We start from the raw sequence: 20,116 nt of genomic DNA on the forward strand, positions 1-20,116 counted from the left end.
ATAGAGATAGACTCCTTTTCCAAGGTTTCAGTGCCAATCTAAAGCGGGTCCTTCCCCACCCCTTGCCATGGCAACCATTCCAGCGTCCTAGGCCCCGACGGCAGAAGCAGAGCAAACCCAGTCAGACTCCCATTTCCCAGAAAGTCCCGCAAGGGTAGCAAAGGTGTCTCCAATAGCGCAAGACCCTGACCCGAGGTGTCCCTCGACTTGTCTCGGGGCTCAGACACCAAGACGGATCCTAGGCAGGGAAGGATTGCCCCAAGCCCACGGGCTCCGAAGCCTGGTCCTCCTTTCCGCCAAGCAGAATTGTGGGGATGGTAGTCCTCAGGCTCACCCTTGCTCCAGCGGACTTCCTGGAGGGGAGCGGAGCCGATGGGGCTTTGGTCCAGAAGTACTCGGGCCCAGGTCTGAAGGTTTCTGGGAACCGTAGTTGCTGGCAGGCCATGGGCGTCTTGACTGGGCGCAGGTGTAATCCATCACGAGGCCTGGCCGCTCTCGCCTTTATACTTCTCAGCCAGTTGAGTTCAGTTCCGCAGAAGGATGGAGAGGCTTTGGGTCTCCATGGCAGCGGGGGAGGGGAGGGTGACGCCTGTCTCTATAGTAAAGACCAAGCCAGAGGTGGGTTTCCATGACGACAGCCTATCGAGTGGGACCTGGAGGAGAAGGTGCTTGGAGATCCCTACCCCATCTGCCTACAGCTGGTGCCTACTAACTGCTGGTGACTGATTAGGGGGAATCCAGAATCCAAAGGTGCTCAGAGATCCTGCTGCCCCCAACACACAGTGCCACTTAGTGCGTATTGATTGGGTGAATGAGAATCTAGGGCTGGAGGATGTTTAGAGATCCCCAGAAGTAGGAACCTCCCCTCTCTCAATGGAACAAGTCTTTATTAGAGCGTCTTTTGTATGCCAGCTATGTGCTGGAGGTTGTTGAGTGGGGGTGATGTGGCGACCTGTGCTTTAGGACAGTCACTTTAGGGGTGCTTAACTCCCAGCAGCCATTGCCATAGTCCAATTTTGAGGAGGTGGGAGCTGTGTCACAGAAGAGAAGGGGGGAATGGAAGAATTGACCGGAATATGCTGCAGAGGTGAAATTGACCCAGAGATACTGCAGAGGTGAAATTGACCCAGAGATACTGCAGAGGTGAAATTGACCCTAGATGTTGCAGAGGTGAAATGGAGGAGTTTGGGAAATGTATTGGATGTGGGGGTGGGGTGGGAATGAGAGATAGGGAGGAATCCAAGATCATTCCTAGGTCGAGAGCCTGAGGAACTGGGAGGATGGGTTGCCTTCTACAACAAATAATAGGAAAGATAGGGAGGGCTTAGGGGAAAGACAATGAGCTCTGTTTTGAGCATTTTGAGTTTAAGAGGTCTGGGGGCATCCGGTCTGAAAGGACACGGGAGGTGACAGGAAAGGGAGAATCATCAGCCCAGAGATAGGCATGAAATCCATGGGAGCTGATGAGATCCTCAAGTGAAGTTGAGGGAGAAGAGGAGCCAGGACAGGACTTTGGGAGACACCTTCTATTAGGGCATGTCCCCTGAATGGAGATCCAGAAAGGAGATGGAGGAGCATCAGAGAATGAGGAGAACCAGAGAGGAGTCCTCTAAGAACCTAGAAGGAAGGTAGTCAAGAGTATCCAAGGCTGGGGAGACATCCAGGGGAATGAGGTGCAGGGGAAAAGCCTTTGAATTTGGCAGCTAAGAGACCACTGATGACTTTGACTGATGGAGCTGGAAGCCAGATTAGGGGTTAAGAAAATGAGAGGAAAGGAAGTGGAGGCCCAGGGTAGATGGCCTTTTGCAGGGGGGAAGGGAGGTCTTTTCAGAATGAGGGAGACTGTGGGCATGTTTGCAGCCAGTAAGGAAGAAGCCAGATTGAACTGAACTGGATCAGAGACTCTAGAGCTATTGTTCATGGAAAACAGGCTCGAAGAGGAACCAGAACCAGAAAATTAGCCTTTAGTTCTGTCACAGGACTCTGCCCTTGTCCTGAAATGGGATCGAGGCCCATTGATTAGGCCCTGCTATCCATTGCCATGTCGGTGACCCCATACTTTTATTCTGTTTAGAATGTGGACTCATTGCTCTGAACGTGCCAGAGCTCAGAGCGTCGGCCGCCGTGACCTAAGCAGCCTGAAAACATGGAAGTCGGTGGCATGGGAGCCGGAGCCTTGACCCTGCAGGGGCTGAGCCAGGGTCCCATGGCAGTGGCGGCGGCAGCAGCAAGAGGCCTGAGCCACACAGGAAAGGGCAGGTGAGTCTGAGGAGAGAGAACAGCACCCATCGCCAGAGGCCCCTGGGGGAGGGGTAGGACCAGAATTCACTCCACTGACCCCTACCTTCTGGACAGATACTTCACTATGCGCAGACAGTCGCTGCTGGAGGAAATGAGGACGGGGTCCCTGGAGGCCCAGGGTGAGGAGGCCCAGCAAGCTGCTAGGCCTCTGGCTGATGGCCCCCCCGCGCCCGGGGAAGCTAGGGAAAGGGAGACGCTTTCGGGGAGGGCCTGCCCCCAGGTGAGAGGGCCCCGGCAGAGAGGAAGCTGAGGGCCAGAGACACGGAGGAGCTGTGCCCTGGGACCTGCAGAGGAAGAAGCAGAGCCCCCGGGGGGGGGGGACCACGCTATTCCAGGCACTGCTCCAGCCTGGGCAGAGCCAACCCGTGAGCCCTGGCCATGAAGGAGAGTTGGCCAGAGCAGCCTTCCCACCTGGGGAAAGGAGAAGGGAGGGGCCTGCCTGATGCTGGCCGGCCTGAGAGTCAGTGGCTGCTCTCCAAGCTGAGGCGAGCGCCGGGGTGGAAGCGTCCTGACTGCCAGGACCACCAAGCGGCCCCAGGCTTTGCGCTGTCCCTGGAGAGCTGTGGGGGGAGACGGGCATCCTCCCGGGCCCTGGGAGGGCAGGGAGGGGAGCCCGGCCCCATCTGGGGGAAGAGCGTCCAGCCTGGCGGGCCTCCCCCTCACGGCCTCGTTCCCTTCCCCAGCTCTGCCTCCTCAGGACACAGCCCGTCCCCGGGCAGGAGAGGCCCCGGGGCTGCCGCCAGCCAGCCCTCAGGTGAGTGGGGTCCCTCTTTCAGACAGAGGCCTCCGCTTCCTCCCTTGGCCGGCAGCCCAAGCTCCAGCTGCTCTTCCCGCTCTCCCCGGAGATCCCGGCCAAGCCCCTCGTTCCCCTGCTGGTGGGAGAGGCTGGAGCTCGGGAGGCAGCAGGTGCAAAGTGGGGCTCTTGGCTGGAGAGAAGATGCCTTGGGGCCTGGGGGAGAGGGTGGAAGCTGCCCCGAAGGAGGCCCGCCGGGTGCCCGGGGGGCTGGACAGGGTGTGGGCAGAGCCCAGGCCTCGACCCGCGTGACGGGCGACGTCCAGCCGGGCGGTCTGTGAGCTGCTCTCGTCGGATGGAGGAAAGGAAGGCCTGAACACGGCGGCGCCGAGGCCGGGCCGACTCCTTCACGTTAAAGCATCCTGCACGGAGTCCTGCAGCGTCTCCTCCTGGGCCTTTGGCTGCTCCGGCGGCCTTGCTGCCCGGCTCCCTTCTGGCCAGCCAGCGGGATTTAGCCCCCTTTCTGACCTGGCCGCCGCCCCACTCTTAGCCTTGGGCACCCCAGAAAGAGCTAGAAACGCTCCGTCCGGCCTTGGAGATGGTTTGGGGGAACACAGACCTGCGGCCGCCCCTTCTTCTTCCCTCCTCTTCTGCCCTGGGAGTGAAGGCTCATTTATGCCCATCTCCGTGTATTGGGATTCTTCTCGCCTTGGAGTCTGGGTTCCGTGGGCAGGTGGGGGGGGGTGGAATGGGGCCTCTGAAAGCCCGGCTCAAGGACAGAGTCCCGCCTCTCTCACGGCCGGGAGACTTCCAGGGAAGGGGACACGAGGGCGGGTTCGAGCTGAGGCCTCGCAGGGCCGCAGGTCACTGAAAAATGGTCACTGCAGAGTGGAGAGACCCGTCATCCTGTTGGTGCTGACTCCTGGGGCTCAGGGGGGGCCAGTGACCCGCTCAGGGCCCGCACAGCAAGAACCATTTCCCCCAGCTCTCCAGACAGAAAGCAGAGGCCCAGAGATCCAAAGGCACTTGGTCAGAAGCTCACCCTGGAAGGACAGCAAAGGACCCCAAGGCCAAGGATTCTGACCCTTCTTTGCCATGAACCCCCTCTCAGAAAATTGTCTGGCTTAATTAGGGTCAATACTAAGTATCCAGGGGGCGGACAGCTGGGTAGCTCAGTGGATGGAGAGCCAGGCCCAGAGACAGGAGGTCCTGGGTTCAAACCTGGCCTCAGCCACTTCCCAGCTGTGTGACCCTGGGCAAATCACTTGACCCCCCATTGCCCACCCTTACCTCTCTTCCACCTAGGAGCCAATACACAGTATTGACTCCAAGACGGAAGATGATGGTTAAAAAAAAATACTAAGTATCCATCCAAGACAAAAGGGTGATAAGGGCTTGGGGGTTAAGGATCTTGTCCAGGGTCACACAGCTAGGAAGTGTCTCAGGCCACATTTGAACCCAGGACCTCCTGTCTCTAGGCTTAGCTCTCTAACCACTGAACCACCTCACTGTCTGTCCCCAGCCTGAGGTTCTTAAAGACATAAAATCACCTAGGTGGGATGACATGGAAATGAAGACAAAACACAGATCTAAGTTTGTAGACTGCAGGCCCTGAAATCCAACCTCCTGTGTCACCAAAAAGGAAACTTGAGGGCCGTCAAGGACCGTCTTTAGCCCCCACAGCAAGTACAGAATGGAGCCAAGAGTGGGCTTGAGTTCCAGCACTCTTCCCCTGTGCCCACCCAGGGTTGACCCTGATCACCCTCTCCCAGTGCCCGCCCCAGAGAAACCCAGAATGGTCAGTTTTTGTGAAATCGGATTTTCTGGGCAAGATGAGATGGCGCCTCCTCATGGCCAGTGTAGGAACAATAGTGGCAAGAGAACCCCTGGCCCAAGCTGGCCTCACCCTCTCTCATCCTGGATTCTTCTTTCTCACTTCCCATATCCAGTATGATGCCAAGGACTATTGATTTCCCCTCTGCAGCATCACCTCTAGTCCATTTCCCCTCTGCAGCATCACCTCTGGTCCATTTCCCCTCTGCAGCATCATCTCTGGTCCATTTCCCCTCTGCAGCATCATCTCTGGTCTGTTTCACTTCTGCAGCATCATCTCTGGTCCGTTTCCCCTCTGCAGCATCATCTCTGGTCTATTTCCCCTCTGCAGCATCATCTCTGGTCCATTTCCCCTCTGCAGCATCACCTCTGGTCCATTTCCCCTCTGCAGCATCATCTCTGGTCTGTTTCACTTCTGCAGCATCATCTCTGGTCCATTTCCCTTCTGCAGCATCATCTCTGGTCTATTTCCCCTCTGCAGCATCATCTCTGGTCCATTTCACCTCTGCAGCATCATCTCTGGTCTATTTCACCTCTGCAGCATCATCTCTGGTCCATTTCCCTTCTGCAGCATCACCTCTGGTCCATTTTCCCTCTGCAGCATCATCTCTGGTCCATTTCCCTTCTGCAGCATCTCTCCAATAAATCCTCTTCTCTCCTTTGACCCTGCCCCAACCCTGGCAAGGCTCTCATCACCTCACCCCTGGACTGTTGCAATATCCTTTGGTGGGTCTGCCTGCCTCAAGTCTCTCCCCATTCTGACCTCCATTCAGCTACCAAAGGGACTTTCCTAAGTGGGGTTGCATGACCTTGTCACCTGCAAACTTGGCAATCTCCAGTGGTTCCCTGGCACCTCCAGGAACATATCAATGTTGCCAGCCTGGTCTCATCCTGTTCTTCCAGCTTTATTACTTCTGTTCCTGCCCAAACTAGCCCTCTTGCAGTTCCTTCTATGTGGCACTCTCTCTGGTCTCCATGCCCTGGCACTCCCTCCTCATCTCTGCCTCCTGGCTTCCTTGGAGTCCCAGCTCCCATCTCACCTCCTGCAGGAAGCCTGCCAAAGCCCATTCCACTGCTGGGGCCCTCGATGTCTATTGTGAATGTGTTTTGTATCTACCTCTATATGTGTGTACGTGGGGTCTCCCTGATAGGGGGGCAGGGCCTGTTCTGCCCTTGCCTTTGTCTCTGCAGCCCCAGCCCAGTGCCTGGCACACAACGGGGACTCGAGAAATGCCTGTTAATTGGGGATTGGTTTCTGGGCCTCGTGGTTAGGACATGTGTACAAGCATTTGTAAGATCATATATGCCAGCTCCCATTCCTGCATCATAATCCCATTTTACAGGAGGAAAGTGAGTGGCCAGGAGTGGCCAGGCTTCAATGCTGCCCTTCCAAAACCTCACACCAAACAGAAGTCCAGTCTTCCCTCCTAGAATGCTCCCTGGAGCCCAGTGAGGAAGAGGAGGTTTAGATTGATGAAGAGAATTGGCCTCAAACCCAGGCCCTCGGGGACTGTAATCCTCTCCTATCCAAATTAAGGGTGAGCTGTGAGGATCCCATCACTGTTGAAAGCTCCCTGGGCAGATGTCATCCCAAAGCCTGAGCCAAATACCCTTCAGTGGGTGTGGCCAGCAAGATTGTCCATTCAATCCTGGGCAGTGAGGTGCCACTGAGGTAAATCAGCAGATAGTGCTAGCTCTTGAGTCAGGAAGACCTCAGTTCAGATCCAGCCTCAGGCACATCCCAGCTTTGTGACCCTGGATGAGTCACTTTAACCTCTGTCTGCCTCAGTTTCCTCATTTGTAAAGCAGGGGCCCTAACAGAATAGCATTTTCTTTGTGGGGCTGTTGTGAGGATCAAATGAAGGAATGTAAAGTGCTTAGCACCATGCCGACCTGTGGAGATGCTGCCTACAGGCCGTTTCCTTCTGCCCCAGGGCAGGGCTGCAAAAGGCAAAGGTAGGCCCAGAGAGGGTTCCCTGAGTGAAGCAGGCCAGAAGCTCTGATCTTGGAGGGCCTGGCCCAGCCCCTCCTGCCCCAAGGCGCACCCTGCTGGCCCCAGCCCCTTCTTGGTCATCTTTAGCACTCATTGCCCTTCTTTGATTTAGTCTCCTGTGAGTTCCTAAGTATCTGCAGGGCTAGCCTCCTTGCTCTTCCTTTGTGCCCTTCTCTTACCTAGTTGGGTGGACCTACACTGGCGACTCTCTTCCTCCTCATTGGATCTTTCCATTTAATTCCTGCAGGATTGGATCCATATGACCCAAGGCAAGGACACTCTTATCGGTCTTGACTAGCCTGTTTTCCTGGAAGAAGTCCTTGCCTTGATCGATAGTGATGTGTGTCCTGTGCACGTCTCCTTGATTCCTGGTCATTTGCACTCTTCCCATATCACTTGAAGAGGGCATTGGGCATCCAGTCTAATGAGATGTGGATGTCCCATCCTGGTTCTTCCTTCCAGCACCCAATAGAAAGGCCAGTCTCCCCTCCTCCCTGTAGGCTGTGCCCACTCCTCTGCTCTCCCATTTTTTTTATCTTGGCCTCACACCCTCATCACCCCCTTTTCTTTATGAGAGATTTCAGGCTTCCATACCCCCATCACACTTCAGTGCACCCTTCTAGCAGGAGAAATCTGAATGTATAAAACTCTTTCAGACTGGCAGTCAAGGCCAGTAAGCAGAGTGTCAACTCCAAAGCAAGGCTTTGCTGAGGAGGCAGCATCTCAGTGGATGACAATGGATGGACCTTGGAACAAGTTGGGAAAAATCTGGGAGGAATGGGAAGATGTACTGGGGAAACGGCAAGGAAACAAGGAGAGACCTTCCAAGGAAATGAATAGCACCCATGAGAATGTTTTTCCTGAGGCCAGAGACCAAGGAATCAAAGATTTGGGAGGAGGCCTCAGATTGGGATAAGCTCCCAATGCACAACACAAAATTCTTGGTGGAAAGACTTCTCAGATATAGGAGGAACACTGAAAGAGACACAAACAAAATTCAGGTCCAACTCATCACCTGAAAACCCATTCAGGGAAGGCGGGTCATAAATGTAATGACTGTGGGAAAGCCTTTGCCCGGATTTCACACTTTACTGAACATCAGAGAGTTCATACTGGAGAGAAGCCCTATGAATGCAACAATTGTGGGAAAGCCTTTGCCCGGATTTCTTGCCTTAATAGGCATCGGAGAATTCATATCAGAGAGAAGCCTTATAAGTGTGACGACTGTGGGAAAGACTCCTTCTACATATCCCAACTGACTGGCCATCAATGAATTCACACTGGAGAGAAACCCTACCGATGTAACAAAAGTGGGGAAATGTTTGGCCACAGCAAATCCCTTACAGTCCATCAGAGGATTCCTACTGGAAAGAAACCCTACGTGTGTAACGAGTGTGGGAAAGCCTTCAGTCAGGCTTTCTTTACACCAGAGAACTCACAGTGGGGAGAAGCCCTGTAAGTGTTCTAAATGTGGAAGTGTTCAGCCACCACTCGTACCTCATCCAGCATCACGTAGTTCATACTGGAGAAAAGTCCTACGAATGTAAAGAGTGTTAGAAGTCCTTCTGACTCAGCTCATCCCTTTCACTTCATCAAAGAATCCACACCAGAGAAATACCTTACAAGTGTGGAAAAACTTTCAGTCTGGGCTCTTACTTTTCATTGCATCAGAAAACCCACATTACCGAGAAGTCCTACAAATGTGATGAATGTGGAAAAGCCTTCAGCATTAGCTCCTCTCTTAGGAAGCACGAGAGGACTCATACTGGAGAGAAACCCTATAAAGGTCACGAATGCGAGAAGGCTTTCAGCTGCAAGTCCTCCCTGCCGAAGCATCAGAGGCTTCATCACAGTGGGGACTTACCCTTCAAATGTGACGAATGTGGGAAAGGCTTTATCTGGGGTTCCCAATTACTGACCACCAGAGGGTTCATACAGGAGAGAAACCTTACCAGTGCCACGAATGTGGGAAGGCCTTCAATATCAGCACATCCCTGATTAAGCATGAGAAATGTCACACCGGAGAGAAGCCTTATAAATGCAATGACTGTGAGAGAGCTTTCTTTGACAGCTCCACCCTTATTGTACATTAGAGGACTCACACTGGAGAAAAACCATATAAGTGCAAAGAGTGTGGCAAAGCCTTCAGCTACAGCTCATCCCTTGGTCAACACCAGAGAATTCACAGCAGAGAATTCTCACTGTGGCAAGTGTGGGAAGGCCTTTACTTGCTTTTCCAGACTCAGTATACATCAGAGCATCCTTATGGGAGAGAAACCATACAAATGTGAGGAAGGCGACAAAGCCTTCACCCATGACTCCTCCCTTAACCAGCACAAGAAGATCCACACAGGGGAGAACTCTTATAAATGTAATGAATGTAGAAAAACCTATAGACAAGAGTTCACGCCTTGTACAGCACCAGAGAGTTCACACTGGAGAGAAGCCCTACCCATGTGCCAGATGTGGGAGAGCCTTCACCAGTGGTTCATCAGAGAAGCCATCTGGCAGCAAAAATGGCGGAAGGCATCCATCAGATTTGTCCTACTGCAACTCGCTAGATGGGCTGTTAAGGACTAGAGCTCTTGCCTCTTCTTGGTGTGCTCAGAAAGGCAAAAGACAGTTCTTGTTCTCCAGGCACTTATGTTTCAATGGGAAGAAAGTTTACAGGGGACATTCTGGGAAGGGCTGCCCTCCTTCCTTGGAGTGACAGGGTGTTCCTGTGAGAGTCCAGGGCTGAAGTGCCCCCTCACATGAGGACGTTTCTGGGGCCTCGTGAAGATTTTCCTTAGCCAACCTGAAAGAAAACAAGCTGATCACAGTTGTTATTGAGAGAGACTGGCGTCCCTCAGCAAAACTGGGCCACTGGGCTTCCTCTCACCCAAGACAACTGCATGTTTTCCCTCCTTTTACATGCTGACATTGCTCATTACATCACAATCTATTTTGCCGGCAGTGGGTGGGAGATCTATTTCTCTAGCGATGACTGGGTGCTGGCTTCTTGGGGCGGGGTCTGTCGAGGCTCGATGGGTTCGGAGGATGGTCTGCAAGGTCACCACCTCATGTCACGGGAGGTCCGAGGCCAAGCCTTTCGTCCCGTGGGCAACATTCCCTCTGTGGCAAGAGGGACGCGCCTTCCGTGGTGAGTCCTCGGACGATACTCAGAGGGCCTGGCCTTCCCCCAGAGGCACCACAGCCTGCCACAGGCCTTCTGCCTGCCTGGAATCACTCTGTTGCTAAATCCATGACATTCGTTTTGCTTACTACCCGCAGAAAATGAATCGGGGCTCAGTCTGGGGCCGGGGATCCCCATTCTCTCCAGTGTGATGGGAGAGCCCGGAAGAGGCAGTGCCTGCGTCCGGTACGTGCCGGGGGCCACCCATGGGGGATGGACTCACACGTGGCCGAGAGGAGGGCTGGTGGGGAGGCCCCAGCTGCCAAACACTGACCTCGTCCAAGGATCGGTTCTTATGTGCTTCATGAAAGTGAAGCGAGTCATGAACAGAGAGCTGTGAACTCGAGTTTGCTTTGTCTAGCCGAGAGGAGGGAGCCCGTGTGGACCAAGGGCCGGTCTCCAGCACTCGATTTCATGTCCGTTCTGATTCTGCTGTAGCCCCGTGCGTGGGTTCAGCCAGACAACGCTGGTGTTCGTCCCCAATTTAACGGGAAAGGACCCTGTGAGCTGGGCTGGCTCTAGGCCCTTGGGGTTCCCAAACCTCTCCTCTCCGTCTCCCCTGCAGCCTTCTGAGGTTGGGAGCAACGCGGAGCAAATGGGGATCTAAGGCGGGACGAGGAGGCCCAGGAGAGGGGCTGCTGTGCCTTTGGGGGCCGGCCCCCACCATCCCCCACCCTTTGGGCGCCCCTCCCTGAGGACGGCCGTCTCACTGGGCGCCGCTGACCTGCCTCCTGACCACGAGTGCCCTCTTCTGCGTCGGAGCCTCGGATGAAGGTTCCTCTTTCTCTCCCCCACTGGGTCTGCCCATTGCCTGAGCCCACAGGGGGGGCTCCCCTCCACCCTGGCCAGTCCAGGCTCGTCCTCGGTCCCCTTCTGGCTACGGCTTCTGGCCCTTCGCTGCCATCCAGCCTGTCCTCAGGCGAGTTCCGCCGGCCTGAAAACTGGCCTTTGGGGGCTGCCAGGCACATAGTAGGCACCCCGTTGGGTGATCTGCTGCGGAAGCCTTTGGGCCCACCCGACACCCATCTGAATGACTTCTTCGCAGTTCCCAGGATTCGAAGATGAAAAGCCAACTTCAGGTCTCCCGTCTTCGTTTCTGGCACACCCGAAGGCCAGGAAAGAAAGGCGGGGGGAGAAGGACGCAGAGGCCAGAGTGCCTGAGGAAGGGGGGGGAGCTCACTGCATGGCTTTCTGGGCCCCCACCTTGGTCCAAGAGTCTCTGCCGGGCTGCTCCGTCTCCCCTCCGACCTGCAGTGCCTGGAGAAGAGCCAAAGGTCCGTCCTTCCGTCCCTGCTCTTCGGGATCTCGGAGCAGGGGCAGGCAAAGGCGGGGTGATGGGAGAGCCTCCTGGCCCACGGGCGGGGCCTGTTCTCGTACATGGTGGCCGCGGCCTGGATGGGACTCCAAGACCCTCCTCCCTCCTCAGCTGGCCGCGAGCCTGGCCTAGATTGGAACGAAGGTGCCAGGGAGGAGTTTGCGGTTTAACCGGTGGGGAACGTCCGTTCACACCCTCCGTGTATGCTGGCCCGCGGTGGCCCGAGCTTCCGAAAATGGCTCCAATGGAGCACGTCCTCCGAGGCCCAGCCGAGCCTCCAAGCAGCCCCAAGGAGGCCCAGGCCAGGGGGGCGCCGGGCAGCGGCTGTGGGGCCGCACGACGTTCTGCATAAAAGCGAACCGCTCCGCCCGCTCGTCACTACATTTATAAGCGTCGGTGTGGGGGGACAGACAGACAGTCGGGAGGGGCTGGGGTCGGGGAAGACCCAGGCCTCCCCCGCGATGGAGCCAAGGCGTCAGCCCTGAAGTCAAACCTGGCTTTGGCCGCATCCTGGCGGCGTGAGCCTGGGCAGATCACGTCACCCTGCTTGCCTCAGTTTCTTCATCTGTCAAATGAGGTGGAGAAGGAAATGGCCCACAGGGGATGCTGGGAGGGCAGGAAGCAGCCCCGCCAGGATCCCCGGCCCAGGCTGCGGGGGATCAGAGGGACTTTGCCTTTGACCCGGGAAGGGGACCCCTGAAATCCCACTGGGTGCCTCTGGGAACGTCTGCCTCCTGGGCGGGGGTGTGGGCGGTTGGACTGCCCACAGAGGGGAGACGGCCTGTGTGCCCATGTGGTGGTCTTGGTTGGGAGGGAGCCCCCGGCCCCAGGACTCAGAAGTCCCAGACCTGGTAGCCCCAGGCAGGAGGAGCAGGTGGGAGGCACCGAGCCTGCTTCTGGGCAGGACGAATCGGAGAGTCCATTGGGGACACTTGAGGGTGGACGGCAGCCCCGAGAGGGCCTGCGAAGGCACTGAGGGATGGGGGGGATCAGGAGGGGGCCGAAGCTGAGGAGCGGCCCCAGGGGTAGGCCAATAAAAGCTTTGCCCGAGGCGGGCAGAGCTGGAACACAACCCTGGGGGCCTCGGCCAGGACGTGCACGGCACCAGCCTGGCTCTCTTCTCTCCAGGGAAGGGACATGAGCGGTCAGGTAGCCTCGGCTCCCTCTGGGTGGCTCGGCCTGGCGCCAGCTTAGTGGGGACCAGGTGGTTGGCAGCCTCGCTCTAGTGTCCTCACCAGCTCGCAGGCCGCTGCCTGGGGCCGGAGTTAGAGGCCCGAGCCAATGGGCTCCCACAGCTGCCCTGGGCCGTCTCTTGGGGGCTACCTGGAGCTCCAGCAGGTCATTCACTACCGTCACTCGCCATGGCCCAGCCTGAACTGGGGTGAGGGGAGATTCGGCCTTCCACAGGCCCTGAACCGGGCCCACGCCTGCTCCCACCACCCCCTCAGCCCCTGGGATGGGCAGGTACGTGGGCGAGCGCACCCAAGCCTGGGCGGCAGCATGTTGACGTCTTCAACCCAGATCCACGTGCTCCACCTCCCTCTTTCCCAGCTTCCCTCCAAGCACGGCACCATCCCGGCTTTGGGGCTCCGCTCCATGCCCTCTTCCCCAGCCCCAGCAGCCTCAGGGTCCCCAGACCCCCAACAGGCACACCTCGAGGGCTTTCAAGCTGGCTCTCTCCAACAGATGTGACCTGGGGAGGGGTGAACCACAGAAAATGGGGCCCTGGGGCTTGGCCAGAAGCCTGGCAGTGGCCCCACCGCTGACCCAGGGTGGAAATGCCAGGAAAAGCCAATGTGGCTCCCACTTGTCGCGTCCCATTTTTCTTGTGCTTCCTCTGTGCCTGGCGCTTCTGGGACAAGATTCTCACTCATTAAGATGGTCCCCAACAAAACCCCAACATTTCCCGCTGCAAGTCTGGGCCCAGGTGAACCTCGAGGTTTGGGACGTAGGGATACGTGGGCAACCCGTGCCAAACTAGCCAGAGTCCGCCTCAAGGATTCCACCATCTTTCCCCATTGAAGGCCGATCCCCATTGCTGCCCAAGCCAGAGCGGGTCCCCAACCCCTCATTGACAGATTCCTTAGTCATGGCCTGCTGGTCCCTCTTCACTCCCCATGCAACCCCCCTCTACTCTTGGCCCGTAAATCTACTGGGGGGCATAGAATGGTCCAGAACCTTAGAGCTGTCAAGGCAGAAATCCTTATTCACCACATCGTCCCCAAGCCCTATACCATCCTGGGACAGATTCCAGGACACTCTGGCCCTGAAGGATGCCTTTTTCTCCGTCCCCCTACATCAGGACTCAGTTTGGTTTCGCTCTTGAATGGGCCAGCCCCAAAAGAACACTGTTCTCCCTCAAGGGGCGAGGGTTAGTCCTCACGTTTTTGGACAGGCTCCTGCAAAAGACCTCCAGGACTGCATCTTAACAAGTGCTGTTCACTCTGGAGATGATATTCTTGTTAGCAGCCTGGACCTCTGGTCCTCCTTTGAGGGAACAACTAGAACACTGGGCCAGACCAGCCCTCACCAACGGAGACAGTGAAGGCAAGTCTATTGCTAGCTCCTCGTCCTCCAACAGGCCCGTCTTTGGCCATCTAGTCCGTCTCACTTCCTAGGCAATGCTTCTGTCTGCACCCCTAATTATTGACTTTTGTTTCTGATGGGCTCAGTCTTCAAATGAAATGACTCAATGAAGCTGCCTCTTCTATTCCCAGCGAACCCAAACTTGTCTCCTTTCTGCAGGAAGTAGCCAGATCTGACTTGAAGCCCCCTTTCTCCTGGGATATACAAGAGGGGGAGACAGGCACAAAATGACATCAGATTGGGCCCTGGGCCAGACGCCTGCACACATCCAAGGCCAAGAGTGCTTATTGGGACACCTGGCTCCCTCCAATGAACAGCCATCAAGGGAAATCCCATTAGTTCCTACCTGTCCAGAGCTACCCAAGGGGGTCTGTTCCTGTCCTCAAGCCCAGGCTAGGGGAAGGGGCAGAAGGCCCTTGACTTTCTCTAAGACTCCTATTCCTTACTACTTCAGAGAGAAGGTGGCTCCACTCCCAACAGCCTGGAACGCTTCTCCCCGATAACCCCATGAAAAGCTTTGCCCAGGAGGAGCAGTGCTTGAATGGAGCCAGGTGAGAGCAAGGGCCACAGAAGGCAGAGGAAGGGATTCAAGCCTTTGCAGGGGCCCAATGTCCTCCAGAAAAGGAGAAGGGGAGGAATTTGGCCACCACGAGATGAAGAACCCATTGTTATGGGTCCTACCCTCCAGAGTCTTGTGATGGATAGACTAGAGAGGGAGAGACCTGAGGTAGGCAGAGCCCCAATAGTTAGTCCAGGCAGAAGGTGATGAGGGTTTGCACCAGGCTGGGGGCCCTGTCAGAGGAGAGGAGAGATGCTGCAGAGGTGAAATCAACCATAGATAATGCATTGGTGAAACTGACAGATGCAGCAGAGGTGCAATTGTTCAGAAATGGGGCAGAAGTGAAATTGGCAAGAGATGCAATCTGGGAAAAGACCTTGGCACCATACTGGATAGGGGAATGGGTGAGAGACAGTGCCTCATCCAGGATGGGAGCCTGAAGGAACGATTGGATGGGATGCCCCGACAGTGATAGGAAAAGGAAGTGAAGGTAGGCTTAGAGAAGAAAGTGAATAAGGAAATACTCCCTCACCGTGAAAGCTGACCCTAAGTGGACTAGACTGCCTGACTGATCTCTTGGCCCAAAGGTTAGTGGTCATTCTTCCTGGGCCTGGCTGGCTGCTGGGGCCCCTTCCTGCTTCCCCATTTTGAGTCTGTGATTTCTGATCTCTTGCCAATCCCTTCTGCTAGCTGGTGGGTCACCCCTTCACTGTAACAAATGAAAATGGAAGACGAGTCAATTTTGGCAAAATCATGCAGCGTCCCACCCCTATAGGTCTCCACCTTTGCAATGACCAGCTTTTTCTCAGGGACCTGAGACCCCATGGCCTGTCATTCAGGGCCTCCATAGCCTAGTTTCATTCATTGGATAGTCCTTCAGGGTTGAAATTTTAACTGTTTCTCACTCTGTAACCTCAGCAGGGTGACTTTTTTCAGTTTTCCCCCTTCTTAAAAAGAAGGGTGAGGGGAGGGCAGATTAAGATTGCAGAGGAACTACACAGACACTGCTGACCTCTACCAAAATTCTCCTCTAAACAATTTTAAAACAATATTTCAAAATGAATTCTGGGGCAGTAGAACCCACAAAAAGATAGGGTAAAACAATTTTTCGGGGCAAGATAATTTACCAGAACAAGAGTGGTGGAGTGTAGACCAGCTCACTAAAGCAGGTCCTCCCCTTTGGCAAGGCCATGCAAACCTTGGGGGTGGCTGAATCAGCAGCAATGGTTTCTAGAGCTCTCACCCACAAATGGTAAGGGTTGGGGTGGGGTCAGACAATCAGTTGGAAGATTATAGGGGGTTCCTTTGCTGGATCTAGGTACAGGACTCTATTCCATTGCCATACATAGATCCAGGTCACAGTACCAGGGTGAGGAGGAGCACTAGCACACACCAGCGATTAAGGCAATGGGGGAACAGGGGACCCTGATCATAGTTCCAAGGTGGAAGAGAATGATTATGGCTGCTCACAAATCACAGCACACACTGAAAGTATTAAACACACCTTTCCTTTGATCAAACCATCTTGGAAGAATGGAAAACTTATAGATTCCCAGAGGTAGCAAAGAACCCAAAACTTGAGACTATACCTCCATCACAGGAACAGAGCTTGCTTGTGAGTTTTTTAGAGTTAAAAGACAAGAAAAAGACTAGAAAATGAGCAAACAAACAAAAACAAACTCAACACATAAAATTATCTTAGTAATAGGGAAGACCAAAACACAGAGTCAGAAGATGACAACAAAGCCAGTACTGCTGCATCCAAAGCCCCACTTCCCCCAGTGAACTGGTTTCAAGTCCCAAAAGAATTACTGCAGGAGCTCAAAAAGGGTTTTAAAAAAATCAAATGAGGTAGAAGAAAAACTGGGAAAAGAAATGAGCAATACAGAAAAATAATGAAAAAAGTAGACAGCTTGGAAAAGGAGGAACAAAAAATAGCAAAAAATATAAAACCTTTTAAAAAGGTCAAGTGATAAGAGGCACAAAATTCACTAAAGAGAAGAACTTCTTAAAAAGCAAAATTGGGCAAAATTGGTACAAAAGTTCACTGAAGAAAGTAATTTCTTAAAAATTAGAACAGGACAAGTGGAAGCCAATGACTCCATGAAACATCAAAAAACAATAAAACCAAGTTAAAAGAAAAAATAGAAAATGTGAATAATCCCATTGGAAAAGCAATTCATCTGGAAAATAGATCTAGGAGAGAAAATCTAAGAATTATTGGACTATCTAAAAGCTATGATTAAAAAAAAATGAGCCTAGACATTACCTTTCAAGAAAGTATCAGAGAAAACTAACCTATCATTCTAGAACCAGAGGATAAAATAGAAGTTGAAAGAATCCACTGATCATGTCCTAAAAGAGACCACAAAAATGAAAACTCCCAGCAATAGTATAACCAAATTTCAGAACTCCTAGGTCAAGGAAAAAATAGTGCAAGCAGCTAAAAAGAAACAACTCAAATATCAAGGAGGCACAGTCAGGATAATGCAAAATTTATCAGCTTCCACATTAAAGGAACAGAGGACTTGGGACATGATATTAAGGAAAACAAGGACCTAGAATTACAAACAAGAATAACCTAACCAGGCAAAAGCGAGTTTAATGCTGCAGCAGAAAAAAAAAGTAATGAAATAGAAGACTTTCAAGCATTCCTAATGAAAAGACCAGAGGTGAATAGAGAATCTAACTCCCAAATAAAAGACTCAGGAGAAACATAAAAAGATAAACAGGAACAATAAATCAGAAGAGATTTCAGTAAGGTTAAACTGTTTACATCTCTACATGGGAAGATGGTACTTGTAACTCCTAAGAACTTTATCCTTGTTAGGGTAGTTAGAAGGGGTTAAAAAAAAAAAAGAGGGGAAGGGTGTAAGTTGAATAAGATGCTATTAAAAAATAAAATGAAGGGATGAGAAAGAAGAATGCATTGGGAGAGGGCTTAAGGGAGAGGTTGAAAGGGGTAAATTATCTCACATAAAAGAGGCACAAAAGAACTTTTACAGTGGAGGAGGGGAAAATGAAGGAGGTGAAAAAGAGCACTTGAACCTTACTTATTAGAATTGGCTCAAAGAGTGAAGAACATACACACTCAATTGGATAAAGAAATCAATCTTACCATACAGGAAAGTTAGAAGAGAAAGGAATAAGGGATAGGGGAGAGCAGGGATAGAAGAAATGGAAAATTGGAGGATGCAGTAGTCAGAAGTAAAACACTTCTGAGGATGAAAGGAGAGAGAGTAGGATAAACAGGGCAGGAAATAGCATGGAAGATAATACAAAGTAGTCATAATGGTGAAACAATTTTTTCGACAAGACTGATAAGGTCTCACTTCTCAAATACAGAAATGAGTTGAATACAAGACATTCTCCAATTAACAAATGGTCAAATGAATAAGCAGTTCTCAGAAAAGTAATTAAAGCTCTCTACAGTTATGTGAAAAAATGCCCCCAGTCACTATTAATTATAGAAATGCAAATTAAAACAATTCTCAGGTACCACCTCACACCTATTGGATTGGCTTTTATGACAGAAAAGGAAAATGACAAAACTTGGGAGATGTGGGAAAATTGAGAGAACATACTGTGGGAGTAGGTGTGAACTGATTCATATTCGGAAGAGCAATCTGAACCTATGCCCAAAGGGCTATAAAACAATCGGTACCCTTTAACCCAGCAATACTGTTATGAGTTCTGTATCCCAGAGATTTAAAAAAAAAAAAAAAAAAAAGGAAAAGGCCAAGAACTGGAAAGTGAGGGGATAGCCACCAATTGGGGAAGGACCAAGGAAGTTGTGGCACATGAGTGTAATGGAATACTATTGTGCTGTAAGAAATGAAGAGCAGGAAAAGCTCAGAAAATGCTACAAAGATTTACATGAACTGAAGGCGTGAAGTGTGTAGAATGAGAACATTGTACGCAGTAACAACCATACCATATGATAAACAACTACAAATAACTTCTCAGCAATACGAAGATCCGGAACCACCCCAAAAGACTCTTGATGGAAAATGCCAGCTGCTTGCAAAGAACTGATGTAGCCTGATTGCAGACCAAAACATACTGTTTCACTTTCCTTTTTCATTTTTTTTGGGGGGGGGTCAAGTTTTATTCTACAAGAAGATTAATTTGGAAAAATGTTTTACATGATTCCACTTGTAAAATCTCTGTCAGATTTCTTGCCATCTCAGTGAACGTAGAGGGGATGGAAGGAGAGAATTTGAGACTCAGAAACTCCCCTAATGTTGAAGACTGTTTTTATATGTAATTGTGGAAAAAATATTATCCCCCCAAAAAGGGGTGGGGCCGTAAGGAATGGTGGGGAGGTCTGGCTCCCTCCATGGCTAACTTGGCACCCAGAGGCTCAGGCTTGAATTTCTGATTTAACTTTTCACTCCCTGGAGTGGTAGCAATCTACCACATGATCCAGGAGCAGGGACCTCCATTAACATTCACCTGGGCCTTCTGTTTAGTATCTTGTACTCATGAAATGGGTCTGCATGCAAATAGGGGAGTCAAAGGGCCCCCAAGAAACTCCCACTTAAGAGTCCAAGAGAAGTAAGAGCCAACATGCCAGGAAGGCCTTGGGCAAGGTCTCTCCTCTTCGGGCTTCCTCAGTTTGCCCATCTCTAAAACAAAGGGTTTTGCAGGGGAGGTGACCTTGGAGGGGCTGACTATGAAGGGGTGTGTGTGCAAATGCCTGTGATCAGAGGGCTCAAGGTGGTCATAGGCCAGCCCTGGATTTCATCAGAGGACCTGGGTTCAAGTGTTGCTTTCATCACTGACTTCTAGCTTAAGCCCCTTCCCAAGTCTGGGCCCATTTCCTCATCTGAGGAATCCTGGGAATGAACTACTCTGATCACTTCCTCAGCCTGTTAAAGACACAAGTGGGTTAAGTTCTTTCTGGCATGCTATGAGAAGTAGGGTTCAAGGAAGGAAAAACTGGTAGCTTCTGAAGTGGGACACTGAGAATTTGGTTCATAACAAGCGCCACAGCTAGAAAGCCCCCTTTCCTAGCCCTGGGGAACGTCAGATCTTCAAGGGTTCCTCCTTGGCTCTGGCTCTGCAGGAACATGCTCCCAGAGATCTGAGCAGTGCTCCACTGGCTTGCTGATTTGGGAGGGCAAGAGAGGGAGACTGGGAAGTGATATCCCACATTGAGAAAACCCCCTCCCCCAGGAAAGGCTGGCCTACTGTATTTACAGGGTTTCCTGTATGAAAGTACGAAAGGCCCATGAAACTCAGAGGATCACAGAGGTGACCCCAGAGATCTCCCTATGGTCTAATCCTTTTGTATTTCAGCAATGATGAAGTGGTCTGAGATTGAGGGGCAGGGTGATCCCATTGAGGCAGCCCGACTCCAGGTCAGCCCTTTCCTCCCCTAGACCTCCCGAGTAAGCCTAGGGGAAGGACCAAAGTTTGCTAGTAACCAATCTTCCTGTCCATGGGCCTTTCTGCCCTGTGCACAGCTGGCATCTCTGCTCTCTCTGGTTAGTGGAGACTCTTCCCAGGTCACTCAGTGAGTGAGAGGGCACAAGAGACACCAAGTTGCTGCAGAGGGTGGGCAGAATAAGGGTGCTGACATATGTGGCCTGAGAGTCAAGAACTCCTCCCATATGTCA

The sequence above is a fragment of the Gracilinanus agilis genome, chromosome 3, assembly GCF_016433145.1.
Source record: "Gracilinanus agilis isolate LMUSP501 chromosome 3, AgileGrace, whole genome shotgun sequence".
Lineage (NCBI taxonomy): Eukaryota > Metazoa > Chordata > Mammalia > Didelphimorphia > Didelphidae > Gracilinanus > Gracilinanus agilis.